This window comes from Delphinapterus leucas, chromosome 12 (genome assembly GCF_059928025.1).
Source record: "Delphinapterus leucas isolate spDelLeu-1000000601 "Yukka" chromosome 12, BTC_Dleu_Yukka2, whole genome shotgun sequence".
NCBI lineage: Eukaryota > Metazoa > Chordata > Mammalia > Artiodactyla > Monodontidae > Delphinapterus > Delphinapterus leucas.
Genome location: NC_143140.1, coordinates 49,196,316 through 49,214,225, shown reverse-complemented (window position 1 = coordinate 49,214,225; position 17,910 = coordinate 49,196,316). Strand labels below are relative to the sequence as shown.

At 45.4% G+C, this 17,910-nt stretch overlaps 1 protein-coding gene across 6 annotated transcripts in view; it reads left to right on the top strand.

Annotated features, from left to right (window-relative positions):
- The first annotated feature begins 4,193 nt into the window (after positions 1-4,193).
- Positions 4,194-17,910, top strand: part of FYN (FYN proto-oncogene, Src family tyrosine kinase) — a 208,334-nt gene continuing 194,617 nt past the window's right edge. For 4 of the 6 annotated variants that reach the window (XM_022554577.3, XM_022554585.3, XM_089921949.1 and 1 more), the window contains exon 1: positions 4,194-4,555. The gene's annotated coding sequence lies outside the window, so the exon portion shown is untranslated. The remainder of the gene's footprint in view (positions 4,556-17,910) is intronic. The other 2 variants (XM_022554615.3, XM_022554609.3) reach the window with 2 other exon arrangements.

The following is a 17,910-nucleotide window of genomic DNA, read 5'->3' as shown; positions in this document are numbered from 1 at the left end:
CCCTTCTATGTGGTCACAAAGCACCAAGCTGATCTCCCAGTGCTATGCAGCTGCTTCCCACTAGCTATCTATTTTACATTTGGTAGTGTATATATGTTCATGCCACTCTCTCACTTCATCCCAGCTTACCCTTCCCCCACCCCGTGTCCTTAAATGAAGTATGTCAGAAAGAGAAAAACAAATACCGTATGCTAACACATATATATGGAATCTGAAAACAAAAACAAAAAATGGTCCTGAAGAACCTAGGGGTAGGACAGGAATAGAGACGCAGATGTAGAGAATGGACTTAAGGTATATACTTTTTAAAGGGCTTTTCATAAATGTTACTAAGTTGTCCTCTGGAAATGATATAGCAATTAACACTCCCACTAGCAGTGTAGGTATCCATTTCCCCACATTCTTTTATGTCTTTGGCCAACTAGGTAGTTGAGAAAACTATATCTTTGCATTGCTTTGGTTACAGGTAGTGTTAAATCTCTTTCATGTTTACTGGCCATTTGGGGGGGGGGGAAAACGCATTTCCTTTTCATGTGTTTTTAATTAAAGTGTTCATCTTTACTTTCTTGTTGATTTGTCAGCACTCTATATTAAGGATTCTTACCCTTGCTATATGTGTTGCTGTTAACATTTAAGAGAAGATTAAAACTGAAATGTAATTATAAAGCAAGAAAATATTTTAACTAGTAAAATTAAAAATGAGGAAAATGTTACTTTAAAAGCAAGAGAATAAGAAATTAAGCTGAGACAAAATAAAGCCCAGATAGAAATAGGAAAATTTAAGGTGAAAGAAATAGAAAAAGAAGCAGTACCAGTCAAATCAAAGAGAATTTCTAGAACAATGCCTAGATTCTAGTTTGTATATTAAAAGCTTTGCATAAGAAGACAGAACTGGGGGCGTAGAGGACAATATGACTTATCTCTGGAAGGCTAGGGACAGTGTCACGGTTCTTTAATCAAGGTCTGTGTAGACACCAGCACAGTAGATCAAAATGGAGAATAGCATCCAAATCTTTCACAGTACTCTATATACTTGTTCAGACCATTAGCTAATCCTCCTAGGAGGCCAAATCCATTTAAATACACATTTAAGAAGGGCAACAGATAAAAAGGTAGGCAAGGAAAGAATTACAAAAACAGGATGAAGTCTTGATGGGAGCAGGTTAATCTGTCATTTTAATTGCATTGTCTCTTCCTTTTGTCCACTAGTTAGATCAAGAAGCTTTTAGAGTTACAGATGCTAAAAAGTGACTCCTCTTGAAGAAACCATAAACAATGAGATGCCTCACACCACCTACTCCAGATTTTATGTAAGACAAATTGAATCTCACATGGAATTGCACGTGGTTTTTCTGAGAGTACATGACACTTTGTCTTTAAGATAAAGTGGTTTCAAGAGTGGTTTTTAAGAGTGGTTTTTCTGAGAGTACATGACACTTTATCTTTAAAAAGGAGGAAGGTATGCTTCCATGTCCATTTAGTCTTCAAACACGTAGAATGCGTCAGATCAGTTTTACTATATCCCCACTTTACATATGAGAACACTAAGGACCAGAAAAGGTAAATGATTTGCCCCATCAAGGTGCTCTCAACAGTGTGCACTGTGGAGCTGGAATCAGAAACAACCTACACCAGTGCTGTCCAGTAGAAAAATAATGTGAGCCACATATGCTGTTTTAAATTCTCTAGTAGATACCTAAAAAAGTTAAAAGAAATATGTGAAATTAACTTTAATATTTTATTTAGCACAATACATTTAGACTATTAACATCTTAACATGTAGTTAATATAAAACTCAATTAGATGTTTTACATTTCTTTTTTTAATGCTAAATCTTTGAAATCCAGTATGTCTTTTACCTTTACAGCACATTTTTTTTTTTTTTTTTTTTTGCGGTACACGGGCCTCTCACTGTTGTGGCCTCTCCCGCTGCGGAGCACAGGGTCCGGAGGCGCAGGCTCAGCGGCCATGGCTCACGGGCCCAGCCGCTCCGCGGCATGGGGGATCTTCCCAGACCGGGGCACCAACCCACGTCCCCTGCATCGGCAGGCGGACTCTCAACCACTGCGCCACCAGGGAAGCCCTTACAGCACATTTAAATTTGCCCTAGCCATGTTTCAAATACTCAAGTACATTTCAAGTACTTAATAGCCATGTGTGGCTAGTGGTTACCACACTGGACAGCCTGGTTCTAGACCAGTGGTTCTCAAGGTCTGGTACCCAGACCAGGAGCATCAGCATCACCTGGGAACTGTTAGAAGTGCACATTCTTGGGCTCCATTCCAAATCTACTGAATCAGACCCTCTGGGGGTGGAGGCCACCAATCTGTATTTTAACAAGTCCCTTCTGGTAATTCTGATACAAGCTAAGGTTTGAGAATCATTGCTCTAGACAATTGCCTCTTCATCCCAATCCAAATGAACCTAGGACAGCCACAGCAGGCTAGTACTGACGAAGAGGAGCCCATTCTCTTGAGATAAACAATTCTTGGCTAGATAAAGTTGGCATTCTCTTATATGGAAATCTTCTAGTCCTAGTTGTGGTTCCATTTCTTGGGACTATGGAATGAATCATCAACACATAATTTAAACAAGATTTCATTTAACATTTTATTTAAGGAAGAAAAAATTGCCAGTAACCACCCTAGACAATCACCTTGAGTTTAGTTATTAATTTCTCTTGTCCTCAGTTTCCTCAGCCATAAAACGGGGATTAATAAATGTTAGCAACTTTAAAATGTACTGTGTACATAGCACAGGGAACTCTACTCAATACTCTGTAACAACCTATATGGGAATAAAATCTAAAAAAAAGTGGATATATGTATATGTATAACTGGTGCGCTTTGCTGTACAACAGAAACTAACACAACATTGTAAATCAACTATACTTCAAAAAGATTAATTAACAAAAAACTAATATTACACAGATTTCTCAAGGGGAAAGTTTCTATATAAATATCTCTCTTAGTTAAAAAAAAAAAAAGTACTGTGTACCAAAAAGAAAAAAGGCAACAAAAGCGACTGCTATTTTAAAACTACAGTTAAAAAATCAGTGGGCAGGAAAGGTAATATAGATTTTGAGCATAGAAGCAGAAGCCAATCCACTTATATTTCTCAGAACATTAGATTTTGCTGAGGGAGCAAGGTAGGGTTCTTGCCAAAATCATCAAGGAGAATGAATCCGAGTATGCCTTAAAGTGGAACTTTCAGTAAACAGGAATTACCTATAAAGAAAATCAGGAAGCTGAAGTTTTTTTTTTTTTTTTTTTTAACGAAGTTACATCCTGCCATAGAAAAGCTGAATAGGAAATAAAGACTGATGCGCTCTCAACTGTATACTAAACCAGCTATTATTTCCATCAAGGAAAATCTGAGCAAAAGCTCAGATTTAGAGAAGGGAAAACAACATGGGAAGGCTGAATGTCATGAGAAACCAAAGACAACCAACGGCTACAATTAAACATGATTTTGGAAAAAACTATGCAAATAAACCTCTACTCTGTGATTGCAGATTTCTCAGTCGCCGCCTGCCCTCTCCACCCCCTACCCCCATTTCCGTAATACTTCCTGCAGACTTTTGCTTGGATATATATATATATATATATGTAATATACTCCGCACTCTTCGGTTTGACCAGAGAAAACAATTTCATCACCCTAGCACTTTTCCAGTTTATTCTCCCACCTTCAAATGAAAAAACACTAGAAAGGCAAGATAGCCCTTTCTCGAGGCAGGTTCCCATGGTTTTGAGGGAATGGCAGATGCCTTTCTGCAGTGGCGGCTGCAATCTTCCGCAAAGCAGAAACTGCAGCTCACACCCTCTTCTTTCCTCACCCTAACCCACTATCCCAAGTCCACATAAACCTTAAAAACACATACACACAACTCCTGCAATCTCGCATTCCCCTCACACCTTACACCGCAAGCAAGCCAGGATGCCCGACGTTACAGAAGCGCTCCACCCACTCGGTGGCCCCACCCATCGCCGCCCCGCCCCCGCCCCCAAACGCCCGAGGGGCCCGTTGATAGGGCAGCGAAGCCTGCCACTCTCGCGGTGCGGCCCGCCCCCTCCTCGCTCCCCGCTGGGGCTGGAGGGGCTGGAGCATCAATGCGAGTAGCTGCGAGCAGCCGCGGCAGCGGCTGCGCGTAGTTGCAGTTGCGCCATCTGTCAGGAGCGGAGCCGGCGGGGAGGGGGCTGCCGCGGGAGAGGAGGAGGGGTCGCCGCGAGCCGAAGGCCGTCGAGACCCGACCGCCGACCGGCCGCGGGAGCAGAGGAGAGGCTGCACTCGGAGCCGCGCGTCCACCGCCGTCCGGGCGCGCGGCGCTTCAAGCCGAGCACCGAGGGCTTCCCAGGCTCACACAAAGCCGCCGCCCGCGCCTAGGAGGGATCCGGCCGCCGGGCCGGGGACACCCGGCGCCGCCCCCTGGGCACTCTCAGAAGGCCCACCGGCTCCAGGGCCCGCCGAGGAACCACCGGAGCCGCTTCGGCCGCGCCGGAGGAGGGCGGGGAGAGGACCATGTGAATGGGCTCCGGAGCCTGAGCGCAGCGCAGGTAAGCGGCCGGGGATGCGCCGCGGGGCTGCGGGGATGCTGCGGAGACGCCGGCCGCCGGCGCCCCCGCGCAGCGCCGCCCCCGCCGCGGGGCCCAGCGCTGCAGTCTCTGGGCCACCGCCGTCTCCCGGGCGCCCCGCTGGGCTGCCGGGGAGTTGGTCCCGCTCGGAGTCTTCCTGTGGTCGCGCCGGAGGACACCTCTGCGGGGTGCGGCCCCGAGGTAGCTCAGGCATGGGGGGCGCATTTCCTCGCGGGCGCCGGCTGTGAATAGGAATTGGCTTTGGAGCTAGGCTGGCCCAGACTCCGCCCCCGCCCTCTTTTCGGGGCCCCCCGCGGGGACCCGGGCTGTGTGTGTTGTTTTAATGTCAGGGATGATGTAATCACTTAATAATTGAAGCCCAGTGCTGCTTCCTTCCCCACCCCACTCCACCCCTGCCCCACTCCTCCACCTCTCGGCCTCCTCCTCTTGCGGCCGTCGCCTTCCCCATCGCATCCTCCTGCCTATTTCTGGCACGTCCCTTGCACTTCCCCCATCCTCCCCTCCACTCTTCCTGTGCCACCACCCACCCGTCCCCAGTCCCCTGTGCTGGAGCCGTAGCTCCTCTTCCTCTGACCCCCACATTCCTCCTGCTCCCTTAGGCTCCTTTCTCCTCCCTTCCCTGCTCGCTGGATTTCCTCTCGACTTCCTTAGATCGATGACTGTTTTTGTTTGGTCGCCTCCCCTCTCTTATCTGCGCCCACAGGCGGAGGGGACTGAGCCAGAAAGAGGCCACCGAGCTTGGGCCCAGGCAGAGATTTGCTGGGACTGAGTGAGAAGAGGGATAATAAAATCACCCTTCTTGCCCCTCCTCCCCCCAATAAATCACACAGACTCGCCGGCTGTGTGTGTGTGTGTGTGTGTGTGTGTGTGTGTGTGACACAAAGAGCCCTTTCAGTGCACAGAGAGGAGATGCACAAAGTACCCAAGGATGGGCGCGATGCTTCTTGTTTCTCTTCCCTGGGGCTTCCCTTTTTCTCAGATAAAGCAGTTGATCTTCTGAGAGTCTTTCCTGCCACATTTACCAAAAAATAAAAGGCCCCAGATGCAGCGTGGCAGGTGCTGGCATTTTGCTGTATTCATGGACCGGTAGTGTTGACTGGCAGCTGCAGTATTTCTTAGATTTAAGGGGGAAATGATTTCAGCTGTCTGAAGAGTTGCTTTACTTTCAAGGTAGCACCCTCCCCCACCCAGTTTCAACCCCCTCTCATCGTAGGGGGTAGGATAAATTGGTATGGGGGAAGAAGACTTTTGTTTCTGAAAGAGAGTTAAATTGATGTTTGCTAGGAGTGAGGCAGCTTAACTTGCTTCTTCTCTCAAGTCTAAGGAGTACTGAAGTCTTTTGAAATGAAGTCTTGTCTGCCTAGTAATTGTTTTACCCTTATACTTAAACAAGCTCCTGGGGACATTGCTAACACAGCACTAAATTGGTATTTGGAAGACCACTGGAGACTGTGTCTCTTCCGTGCTTCAGGGTAGCCTTCAGACGCCCACATCCTTCCTCTCACCACCAAGTTGACTGTAATACTTTCCACCCTTTGTGCTCTTTCTCCCGAGTCCCTGCCCCATGGGTACTGTGCTTTCAGATGAAGGGACTCACAGATTTTTGGAGGAAGTGGTTTTGGTAACTATCTCAGGTTTTGGAGGCACTTAGCTATGATCGAAGGATGTAGAGAATCTTTTGACTGATCTCTTAAACCATCTACTGATGTTCCTCTTAAAGAGGAAATATAAATGTAAATCTGGGGGCTTAATGTTCCATTTTGTAAGCCAGTGACTATTACATCCTTAATCAATAATGTCAAAACTTAGGTTGAACCCACTGATTCCTAAGAGCATGGCTCTTTGACTATTATAAGTAATAGAACTGTCTCATGTTCTTCAAGAATTTTATTAGAAAAGAGTTGTTATGGTTCATTAAACATTTACTTCTGCACTTTCTAAGGACATCCATCTTGGAACTTTTTATATTAAAAAAAAGCAAAAGGCTTAATGAGCGTACTGTAAAAAAAAAAAAAAAAAACAACACAATGGTTTGTTTGTTTGATGCCAGACCCAGGAAAGAAAGTCGGTGCACAATAAACTTGCACTCTGTTGACCGAGTTCAAGAGAATGATGAGGTTGAATGTGAACAAACGCATACTCTGCTTTCTGCAGTTTTATTCTATGCTTTCTCCTGGGTCTGGAATCTCCAACCCCACCTGATTTGCTTGGGTCCCGTTAAACCTAGAGCCCAGCTGAAAAGTCTTCTACTCTGGGATGCTTTCTCCATCTTTTCACCTTCAAACAAATCACCATGCGTCCAATTTTGTTTTCATACCTCAGCAGCTGGCACATGTCTATTTCCAGCATTAGTTTGAGCAACACATTAGAAGAAGGAACCTGGTCTTATTTATCTTGTTTCAACAAGTGTGAGCTAGGTCTTTGGTATGTGCTAAGCACCTGGATTAATTAGGCTACTGTTAGCAGCTGTAACAAATAGGCCTGCAAAAATATAATGCCTCAAAAGCAATAGACGTTTATTATTCCTCATGTAATAATTCAAAATGGGTATTTCTGATCAGTGGGTGGCTTTCTTCCATGCAGTGATTCTGGACCCCAAGTTCTCCCATCCCATAGCACTCCATTGTAACCTGCTTTCAGCTGGCAGAAGGACAAAAGAGGGAATAGAGGGGATGTACCGACTTTTTAAATGCCTAGGCCTGGAAATGACACCCATCACTTCTACTTACATACTTTACTTGAGGGCTAGTTATATGGCCACATTTAACTGCAAGGGAGCCTGGGAAATATAGTTAAGCCATGTGACCAGAAAAAAGTTCAAGAAGAAATGTATTTTGGGCCAGCAGCTTTGCCATATACTGCCTCTCAACAAGGCACAGTCGTTGCCCTCAAGGAGTTTGTAGGCTGATGAGAATTAAATGGAAACCTAGAGCCTGTACCCATCATTGTCTTGTACCTTTGATTTTATAAGTTCTGACCTTCTCATTTTAAACCTGTTTCCCAAAACCTTGCTTTTTGTCGGTTCTAGTGGCCAGTTCCCACCCAGTAATTTCCTGTAATACAGTGATCTGATGGCTCCTGTGCTGACTTTGATGTGGCTCTCCAGTAGCACCTTTGTTGGCCAAGATTTTTATCTGCTGATTTTATAGACTCCCCAAGTGGCTAAGCGGGTCTTTAGAAATTACAGTCATACCTTCTCTAATTGGAAGAGGAAATTAAACAGACTGGAGAGGAGAAATTTCTTGCCCCAGGCCATGTTCATGGGAAGGGAGCCTCATCTGCCCAGCTCTTCAGTCCCACCTGGGTCCCCTCCATCCCACAGATACCCTGAGTTGATGACTGTGAGCCCTGCATCTTCCGTGGAGTTAAGTGAGCTCCCAGACCTCCAGGAGTGGGGTGAACTGCTAGTGTTCTGGATAATCCGTGTTCTCCACAGGCCTCCCCAGGAGCAATTCTGTCTGTACTAGTCATCATACTTAGTTATGCACATGTTTTTGCTATAAACAGTTTATTATATTCATCTGTTCTGCAAACATTGGCCAGTATGTTATTGTGTGCAAGGCACTGGGAGATAGGATTATGAAAATGAATACTTCTGCTGTGTTCTTTCTGTTCAGCTTAGTCTGCTAGAGGAGATAAAAATAATACATAATAACTACTTTTATTGAGCATTTACTATGTGTCAAGCACTGTTTAAGCTCTAATCTTAGCAATAATGGTATGAACACCTGAAACTAATATAAATTGTAAATCAACTATACTTCAGTGAAAAAACAATAATGATATGAAGTAGTTTCACTTATAATTCCCATTTTACAGATGAGCATTTGAAGCAAGGGAGGTTAAATAACTAACTCAAGATCATACATGGCTAGTAAGTGGTAGAGTCAGGATTCAGGCCCAGTTAGTTTGGTTTCAAAGCCCTCGCTCTTAGCCATGAGGCAATATGCAAAATACTACATATGGATATAATGATGATGTTGATTAAAATGTGTTACATGCCGTAAAGGGGGGTGGCCTAAATGCTTTGGCAATTGATACTTTTGGTTGTTGGGAAATATAACTTTATGTTTAAATAAAAAATAAAATGTCCATTTCTACCACCGTGCTTTCCATTTTAGACGCTCATTTATTGCTCACCTAGGAAATAAAAAAAATAAATTAAAAAATGGGAAAGCAAAGCATGTTGATACTGGAAATACTTTTACTCTGTGTGATTCTTTATTTTCAGCTGGGTCCTTGTGTGTCCCACAGATAGGTCTGTAAGAATTTGTGAATCATACTACATATTTACTCATCCAGCAACATTCATTCATTGTATCTACCACTTGCCAGACATTGAACTAGGTGCTTCAGAGACAAAGAGTTATAATCCTGGCCCAAGGAACTGCACGAGGAAGTCTCTGTGATAACTGCCGTGATTCTAGGGGTCCGCAAGAGAGCATGAACTCCACAGAGAGGTGGGAAAATGGGGTGGCGAGGCAGAGAAGGCCAGAGGAGGAATTGGCCAGTTGAGTGTTGTGGGAAGGCCATTGCCCCAGAAGGAGCAGCCCAGAAAGCAGGTGCACAGACTTTTTAGGAAACTGCAAGTCGTTCAGGGTGGGTGAGGGTGGTAGAGAGATGGACAGAGGGAGAAGATGGGGCTGGTCGAAAAGTACTTAAATGTCAGGAATGCCATTTAAGAGTTGTAAGTAGAGGTGCCACTTTGGTCTGATTTGTTTTATAAAGATCCGTCTGGCCACACTGTGGGCTGTTGGCCAGAGGTGGTCAAGACAGATACAGGGAAGGTAGTTGTGGAAACTCAGATGAGCCATAGATGAGGTGCTGCACGGAAGTGGGGATGGAGCCAAAGAGACAGAATAAGAGAGGGGAGAGGCAGAGGGGGGTCCTTGGGAAGTAGGTGGAGAAAGACATGCAGACAAGCAATGCAGTAAAAGCAGCAGGGAGTGGGTGTTTAAATGATGACTTTATCACGGACACTTTGGACTTCCCAGTCAAAGTATCTTGTAGGCAGTTGAATAGTAAGGGACTTAGAGATCGTGTAGTCCAGCACGTCCATTTTACTTATGAGGAAAAATGAGGCCCCGAGTGGCTAAGTGCCAAGGTGGCAGTCACCACTTAAAGCCAGGTTTCAACCCTTTCAGCCCAGGTGAGGGCTGTGGTCAGGAGCATGGACTCAGGGTGTGGTCCTGGTCTGACCCCTTCCAGCTGTGTGAGCTGGACCCAGTTACCTAAGCTCTCTGTGCCTCCCTTTCTTCACCTTTATAATGGAGTTAATAGTTCCTACCTCAAAGGTTTGCTGTGCGGAGTCCATAATTAATACATGTAAAGTGCTCAGAATAGTACCCCACACATAGAAAAGCTGTGTGTTTGCTGCTGTGGTTCATGTGTGTATATATGTAGATACATGCATATACACGTAACGTGTACATCTGACACATATATCCCTTAGGGAGGGGAGGATAAAAATGTATTCTGGGGCTTCCCTGGTGGCGCAGTGGTTGAGAGTCCGCCTGCCGATGCAGGGGACGCGGGTTCGTGCCCTGGTCCGGGAGGATCCCGCATGCCGTGGAGTGGCTGGGCCCGTGAGCCATGGCCGCTGAGCCTGTGCGTCCGGAGCCTGTGCTCCGCAACGGGAGAGGCCACAGTGGTGAGAGGCCCGTGTACGGCAAAAAAAAAAAAAAAAAAAAAAAAATGTATTCTGTGCAGAAAAGGACATTTTGAATATTTTAGAAAGAGATGTGGGTGATTGTCAGTTCTGAATCAAGAATTATTGATTCTTGGAATTAGGAAATTCAACTAATTCCAACTAATTCTTGGAATTCAACTAATAGGAAATTAGTTGAAATAGTATGATGGAAAATAGCATTTTTAGCAAGTCTTCCTAAGAAATGCAGAACCTTTTTTATTCTTCAATAGAAAACATAAAAGTACTTTGAAGTTAGCCCTATAAAAGGATATCTTTGTTTTAGTCAGATAACCAGAATTTTAACCTGTTTTCAATGTGCATCCCTTGAGTTTGACTTCAGAATGTCATCGTGACTTTCTGAAGGTAGAATAAACCGCAGAATAGGAAAAAACCCCGTGAGTTACGAGTTTCATGCACTTGGTTCCTATGAAAAAAAGGTGATTTGGGTTATTTAGAGGAAAGTAATTTTTTTCCGTGTTTCTAGTTGAGCAAATCTAATTTTTGGCTACTAAAACACATGAGAAGCCTGAACAGTATTATCCAAATGGACGTGGGTGACGTGTAGTTCAGACAGCTTCGGAGTAAGTGGCGCTCTGGACTTGATTAGAACACAGTAATCCTGGAAGGATATAAATTGAACTGGATTTATGATCTAATAAAAACGTGGGAAGAAAAGATAATGCTTACTGACTCATGAAAGTTTAACAACGTTTGTAAGGCCCTGAGTTGGAGAGCTCTCGTTTGGATGAGAGCGTTTTCCCTCTCGTCTCAGCCTGCTTCCAGAATGACCTGCGTCGTGTCTTGCTCAGGCTGTGAAGCAGACTGGAGTCCTGTTGCTGGGTCTTCTTTGAGTGCAGAGATCATCACCTGTTGTGCCTCTGTCCACCCGTGACCTCAGGCAGCACCCGTTGGTTTGAGCAAATGAGTACTGAGCACCCATTAACTGTGTTTGGGGGAGAAAAAAAATAAGGTGTGGGAAAGTCTTAGTCCACTGCTGATTTGAATTCAGAAGACCTCTCCTGAGGACTACTTATTTCTGACCTGTATTGCCCTCTGTGATAGTGTAAAAAAGCACTTAGCACCCCACAGCCACTCACCTCTCCCTAAATATACCAGAAAAATAATCATACCTACCTTTGTTTTTGAATCCCAGAGGCCTGAAGTGCTTTACATACAGTAATTTACTTAGTTATAACAACTCGATGAGGCAGGGTCAAATGGGAAGATTGAGGCTCAGAAGGGTAAAGTAACTTGCCCATTGTCACACGGCTAATTACTAGTGAAGCCAGGTGTGTCTGGTTCCCAAACTTGCACCTGCTTTTGCTCCAAAGCTGTGGTTCTTCGTTCCCTGCGTACTCTCAAGCCTCCTTGCCTTTGCATTGCAGTTACTTCTGTGTTAGGTTTTGGGGGAATACAAAGGCACCTTTGCCCCCAGGGAAGCCCCACTCCTTCTGTGGCTCCACTCAAGACTTACCTTCTGGGAAGCCCCCCTTTGGTCCCGTGTCTGGGCTCCCATGGCACTTGGTTACTGCCTCATCATCACCCTCATCGCAGCCTGACTTCTAAAGAAGAGTGGAGTCAGCTGGGTCGGACAGTGGGAGGACACTGGTCTTTTTCCCTGACTTGGGAGCTCTTTCAAGGCAGGGGCTGTGTCTTATTCATGGTTGATTTGCCAGCTGAACACCCAGCAGTAATCCATGAGGTACTATCGTTATTATTCCCATTTGATAGATGGGGAAACTGAGGCCTAGAGGTGAAGTGATTTGGTCAGGGTCACACAACTAGTAAGCACAGCTGGGGTCTGAACCCAGACAGTCAGTCTGGCTCCAGAATCAATGCTCTTAACACTAAATTTGTTCCAACTCTCAAACAAGATTATAAACCGCAGGCTAGAGGCAGTGCCCTCCGCCTCCCAGCCCAGTACCTCACAGTCCACACACAGTAAAGATCACCCTCTTGTTTCTACCATCCACTCTGGCAGAAAGACAAACAGGATATGTCTAACCAGGCCTTATCTCATGATACGGAAAGAGCTTTGGGGCCGTGGTTGCATGACTGTCCTCTGAGGGTCTTAGAGAATGCATAGTCCCAGGCCTAGTTCTGACTCAGGAGGTATGGGGTGGCCAGGGTTGAACACTGACATCTTTCCTGTATATGAGAATGGCCCTGAGGATGGAGCCATCAGGGAGGCAGCTTCTGAAAGACGAGGAATGAAGAAGCACAGTGACTCAGCCACAGTGGGGGGAGCTGGCTGTTGAAGTGGCAAAGAACCACCCATCGGCCAGAGCCAGAGGGAACTAAGCCTGGGGGAGGCTGGGGTCAGAATTCCGTCACAGAAAGACCTCTTACCTAGTATTTTTAAGATTTCTAAGTACCTGCTCCTTTTGAATGTGCTGGTGGGATTTCATCTGATGAATTCAAACACTTTCATTTTCTTCAGAGCTTCCATCTTGGAGGTACCCAAAAATAGTAAGCTTTTCAAGGAGTTGTATAAGGATTCCATCTGCTTTATACGGAAAAGTAGGGCTTTAATGGAAAATTAAAAATGAGTCAGATTGCCTTTACCGCAACAAAGCCCAGGGCACTTTTCCCAATCCTTTCTTCTTTTAATCCACAGAAAAAGTTACTGAATTTGTATTTCTGTGAAATTCTGCCCAATTGAAATTCTACTGAATAGGCAAATAAACACCAACGAGTTCCTTCATTTCCACACATTGTAGTATCTGTTTGGAAGCAGTAACAATATCAAATGTTGTCACTTGTAAAATTTGACTTTTATTTCAATTTGAACTGTATTCCAGAAATTGTGTGATATGCTTCCCGTAGCTAGGCATATGCATGCAAGGATATTTGAAAATCACTGATTTCTGTTAAAGGTTTCTCTTGTTTGCTCTCAGAGTTTGGAGGGGTTCACCTTTTTATTGTCTGACCTCCTAGAGATACAAATAGCCCCTCATCATTTTCAGTTACAGGAGCTGAGTTGTTAATGAACTCTCACACTCTGTCATTCTGTACCTTTTATCACCATCTCCTGCTTGAAAATGCCAGTTCTGTAGCTGTACTTTGTGTGTGCCTTTGCCCGATCGATATTCTCGTGATACGTTGTGTCCTTCAGGCTCTCCTGTGGTTTGCAAATAATGATTCCAGTTGCTTCACTCCTATGCTTTCTAGCTTGAGTTGAGGAGGTGGTTGATCCATGTCAAAACTCATGTGCTGGCTGATGTAAATACTGGTTCTTTTGCCTTGTCCCCTAACAACCCAGTGAACGGGGGAAAGGCCAAATCCTTTAGCCTGGCATTCAACGCCTTCCCCCATCTCCATTTTCTGAGGCATTCCTGGCTCACCTCATTCACCATCACACTAACACTTGATTCTCCAGATGTCAACATAGTATCTCATTAGTATGGAATACGTGTTCTGGCCTTTGCTCTCCTTTCCTGGACTCCCCAGCCCTTCCTTTCCCCGGGAACCCTATCCATTTCTCAAGGCCCAGCTGGAATCCCAGCCCTGGGCAGCTTCCCCTCGTCTCATTCTCTTGCATTGAACCTGTGTGCCTCTCTCAGTTGCCTCCTAAGAAATGATGCCTTGTGTTGTTAGTTAAATCCTGATATGAGGAATCCAAGGAGCAGAGAATTTTTGTGAGTTGCCCAAGGTCATACATGCAGCTCCTCATTTAGTTTAGACTAGAAGTCAGGTCTCCTGGAAATCTGTGTATGTGGGTCCTGCCTTCTCAACAGACCATTGGCCTCATATGTGCAAAAATGTTGGGGTTTTTTGTCCCCCTGTAGCTTGTAGCACACTGTCATTCATGGTGTAGATACTCAGCAGGTATTTATTTAGATAGGCCCTGGGGGCAGAGTGCTGGAATATGTAGCTGGTTTCCTCACCATCTGTGAGGCTAGGCTGGCATCTCCTTGGACATGGAGCTTCTGTAGTTTCTGACGGCACTAGATTCACTCTCTATGGACCCATGTGATGTAGGTACGGGGACTGTCCTATACTGTCTTCAGAACCACCATTGTCTTCTGAGAATGGTATGTGTTTAAAGATCTTTTATCCATAATCTTGAGCTTTTTGTTAAAAATTTAAGGTGGTTGGGGCAAGAGTTACTTCTTTGCCCTCAGTCATCAGGTTTTCATCAATAAGATTTTCACCAAAAACAACAGAAAGTTACCGATAGTGCACAATGATGTACAAGGCCAGGGAGAAATGCAGAATGTTTCAAAATCTGGAAGAAACTGGAAAAATACAACAGTGAGTTATAGAAGAGGGAAAAGTGGCAGAATGGACCACTCGTGTTGTGCCTGAAGGTCTGTGGAGCCTGGGGAAACGGAAGGAGGCAGGCTCACCTACTGTGCACCTACCCATGGCTGGACCTCTCACAGTAGCATTTAGCTGAGTCCCTCAGCCACATGGAACCCAGCTGTAGCTGTGAGGGTGCCTTCCTTTCCATGCATTCATTTTGTTCATTTGGCATATCTGGAGAATCTCCTTAGCCGAGACTTAAGGTCCTACAGAGTAATGATTTAACACTAGGACCCACCCACAGTCTCTGTATATCCTTCCACAGAGTGATTGACAATAAACCTTATAAAATGTTTTCCATGGTTGCGGGGAGGGACTACTTGAGTCATTTCTGTAACAAAAGACACAACAGCACACAGGCAGTGTTTGTCAGCCCCTCATTAAGAGTCTTCTGGGCTTCCCTGGTGGCACAGTGGTTGAGAGTCCGCCTGCCGATGCAGGGGACACGGGTTCGTGCCCCGGTCCGGGAAGATCCCACATGCCGCGGAGCGGCTGGGCCCGTGAGCCATGGCCACTGGGCCTGCGCGTCCGGAGCCTGTGCTCCACAGCGGGAGAGGCCACAACAGTGAGAGACCCGCGTACCGCAAAAAAAACAAACAAACAAACAAACAAACAAAAAAACTGTCATAAGAGTCTTCTCAGCTCCCTGTGGAAAGCTCTCTGTGATTCCTCATGAATGGCTTTGCCTGCCTAATCCTCACCTGGATGCCAGGTTTAATGTATCCGAGGGATGGAGAGCATTAAAAACACCTTCTGTAGATATTGGCCAACTGCTAACAGCAGAGAGGGGGAAGGGGTGGACCTTGTGCTTCACTGTTGCTTGAAAAGCCATTATGGTCTTTGGAAAGCGGTAGTGAACTTTTTTCCTTCCTTCCCCACGCGCTGTCTATGATTTCAGCGCTTTCCCCGCCCGCCTCCCCACTGCCACAAGCACCACCTTCAATGTGGGAGATCACGCGCCACTAACAAGATGCACTCTCCCCTTGGCCAGCGTATAATATCACCACTTCGCGTATTTATCCAACTTGTTCGTGTTCAGTCACTTTGGTACGTCAGTGTCAATGCTGTGCATTTTCAGTAGCAAGCTTCTAGAAGGCTGAAAGTGCACCTCATTTAATTTGCTTTGTGCCGTGAAACACTGCACTGAACTGTGGATTTATTAAATGCTTGTAGATCTTGATTCTAAGCTTCCAAGTTGGGAGGTCTTAAAAGTGTTCTCGGTACTTCTGGAATGAGATGCATCTCGAGTAAATTTTCCTCTTGTGGATAACACATCAGGTCCTCTGCATTGGTGGATCCTCAGAGTCATGGGATAGAATTCAGAGTTTGGTTGCACATGATGTTTTAGGTTCCACCTTATGTTTCCCCTCCTTGGTTGAAAATGCAATGATCCCAGCTTCTAATTCTGTCAGCAGGTTAGGGCCAAAGCACAGATAATATGCCATACCACACCCTTCTGTTCATAGAAGTGCGGTTGACCATATAATTCCCTGTGTCTTATGGTTATTATTTCAACAGATTCTTGACTTCAGACTGCTGAGACTTGGAGGTAGTTCTCTAAGGGGCCAAGGATTGCTCACTGAAGGCTGGTGAGGTATGGCTGGGAAGAACCTATAAGGACTACCGTGTCCTGAGCAGAGCCACATGCCTCTGTGGGTGCCAGTAGCTCCTGGGAAGTTCTGGTTAGTTTATACCTAAGGGTATATAACAAGGAGGATTGGCATTTGGAAAACTGCAGCTCCAAACATTCTCTGATTGTACCTCAGCCCAACTATGCCATATGGAGAAGAGTCCAGTGTGGCAAAGTGTTGAGAGTCCCCAGTCTAGGGGGCTCAAGGGGAGCCCCAGTGCCGTCCCTGATCTCACATCCCTGGCTTGTGACAGAGGTTCTGTCTCCAGGGGATGAAATATCCCAGCCTCCACTGCCACAACAGTGCGCCCACGCATTTGAGGTACAGCACTGTCACTGTGGGAGGAGTCTTGCTTGTACTCCCCACCAGGACACTCAGCTGGGCTCTTGGTGCCTCCTGGATGAGCTAGAACATGCAGAAATGATCCACTAAAGAGGGTGATGTTGGTGAGGCTGGAGAGAGAGGTGTAATGGATGGAAGGGGATCAACAAAGAGTCGATGGGGGACACGACCTGATACCTGATCATGTCAGGTATAGACGGAGCCCTTGTATTAGTTTCCTGTGGGTGCTGTAACAAATGACTATGAACTGCGTGGCTTCAAACAACAGGAAATTTCCTCTCACAGTTCTGGAGGCCAGAAGTCTTGAGGTTCAGGTGTCAGCTCAGGAAGACTCTGTTCCCTGCCTCTTTCCAGCAACCCTTGTTTTTCCTGGGCTTGTAAACCCATCAGTACAGTTTCTGCCTTCATCTTCACACAACATTATCCTCTGTGTGTCTTTACATGGCCTTCTCTTATAAGGACACTTGTCACTGGATTTAGGTCCCACCCTAATCCAAGATGATCTCATCTCAAAATCCTTAATTACATCTGCAAAGACCCTTTTTCCATATAAGGTCACATTCCCAAGCTCCAGATGGACATACTTTGGGGGGCTACCATTCAACCCACTGTAACCCTCAAAAGGATAAAAATTAGCAGTAACTCAGAGGGAGAAAGAACAGATGAGGAAGGTATTTGTAAGTTTGAATGACTACTAAAGGGTAGGCACAGTACTTTACATGTGTGATTTTAAACTGTCGCTTCAAGATAGGTGAAGATGACAGTGAAATTTTTATGTGAAAAGCAGTTCAAAGACGTGGAGTGTCCTGAAAGTTTTCAGTAAAATTGGAGGCTGAGCCATTATCCGAGGTTGGAAGATTTGGGGATGGGAGGGAGACTTGGAGAATATAGAAAAAGCCCAAACAGCCAGGAAAATATAGGATAATGTGTTAATAGATGGATAAAAAGTATTACAGAGAAATAGTGAGGCTCCTTTGGAATTTGTAAGTATTTTTAATGGGTCCCTTTAGCCCAGTTTTGTGACTTTGCTTGGTAGTACTTGTCACCTTGGAATGGAAAATCTGACCTTGTGGTGAGAGTTGGTTTGAATAGTCAAATGAAGAAGATGTTCTAAGAGATAAAGCATCAGTTGAATTAGCTGAAAGTAGGGTTCACGCTGGATAGGGGAGTGAGCTGGAATTGGGATGACGGATAAGGCAAGGAAGGGCCTGAGCTTTTAGGGATATGATGGGTGAACACACCCATCATATACGGAGGAGGAGAGGCAAAGGCGAGAAGGCCCTGGGAAGAAGAAACCCAGGAGGTGGAGAGTTCTAAATGTTGCTGAACAAGGTGGCTTCCTGTTGAAT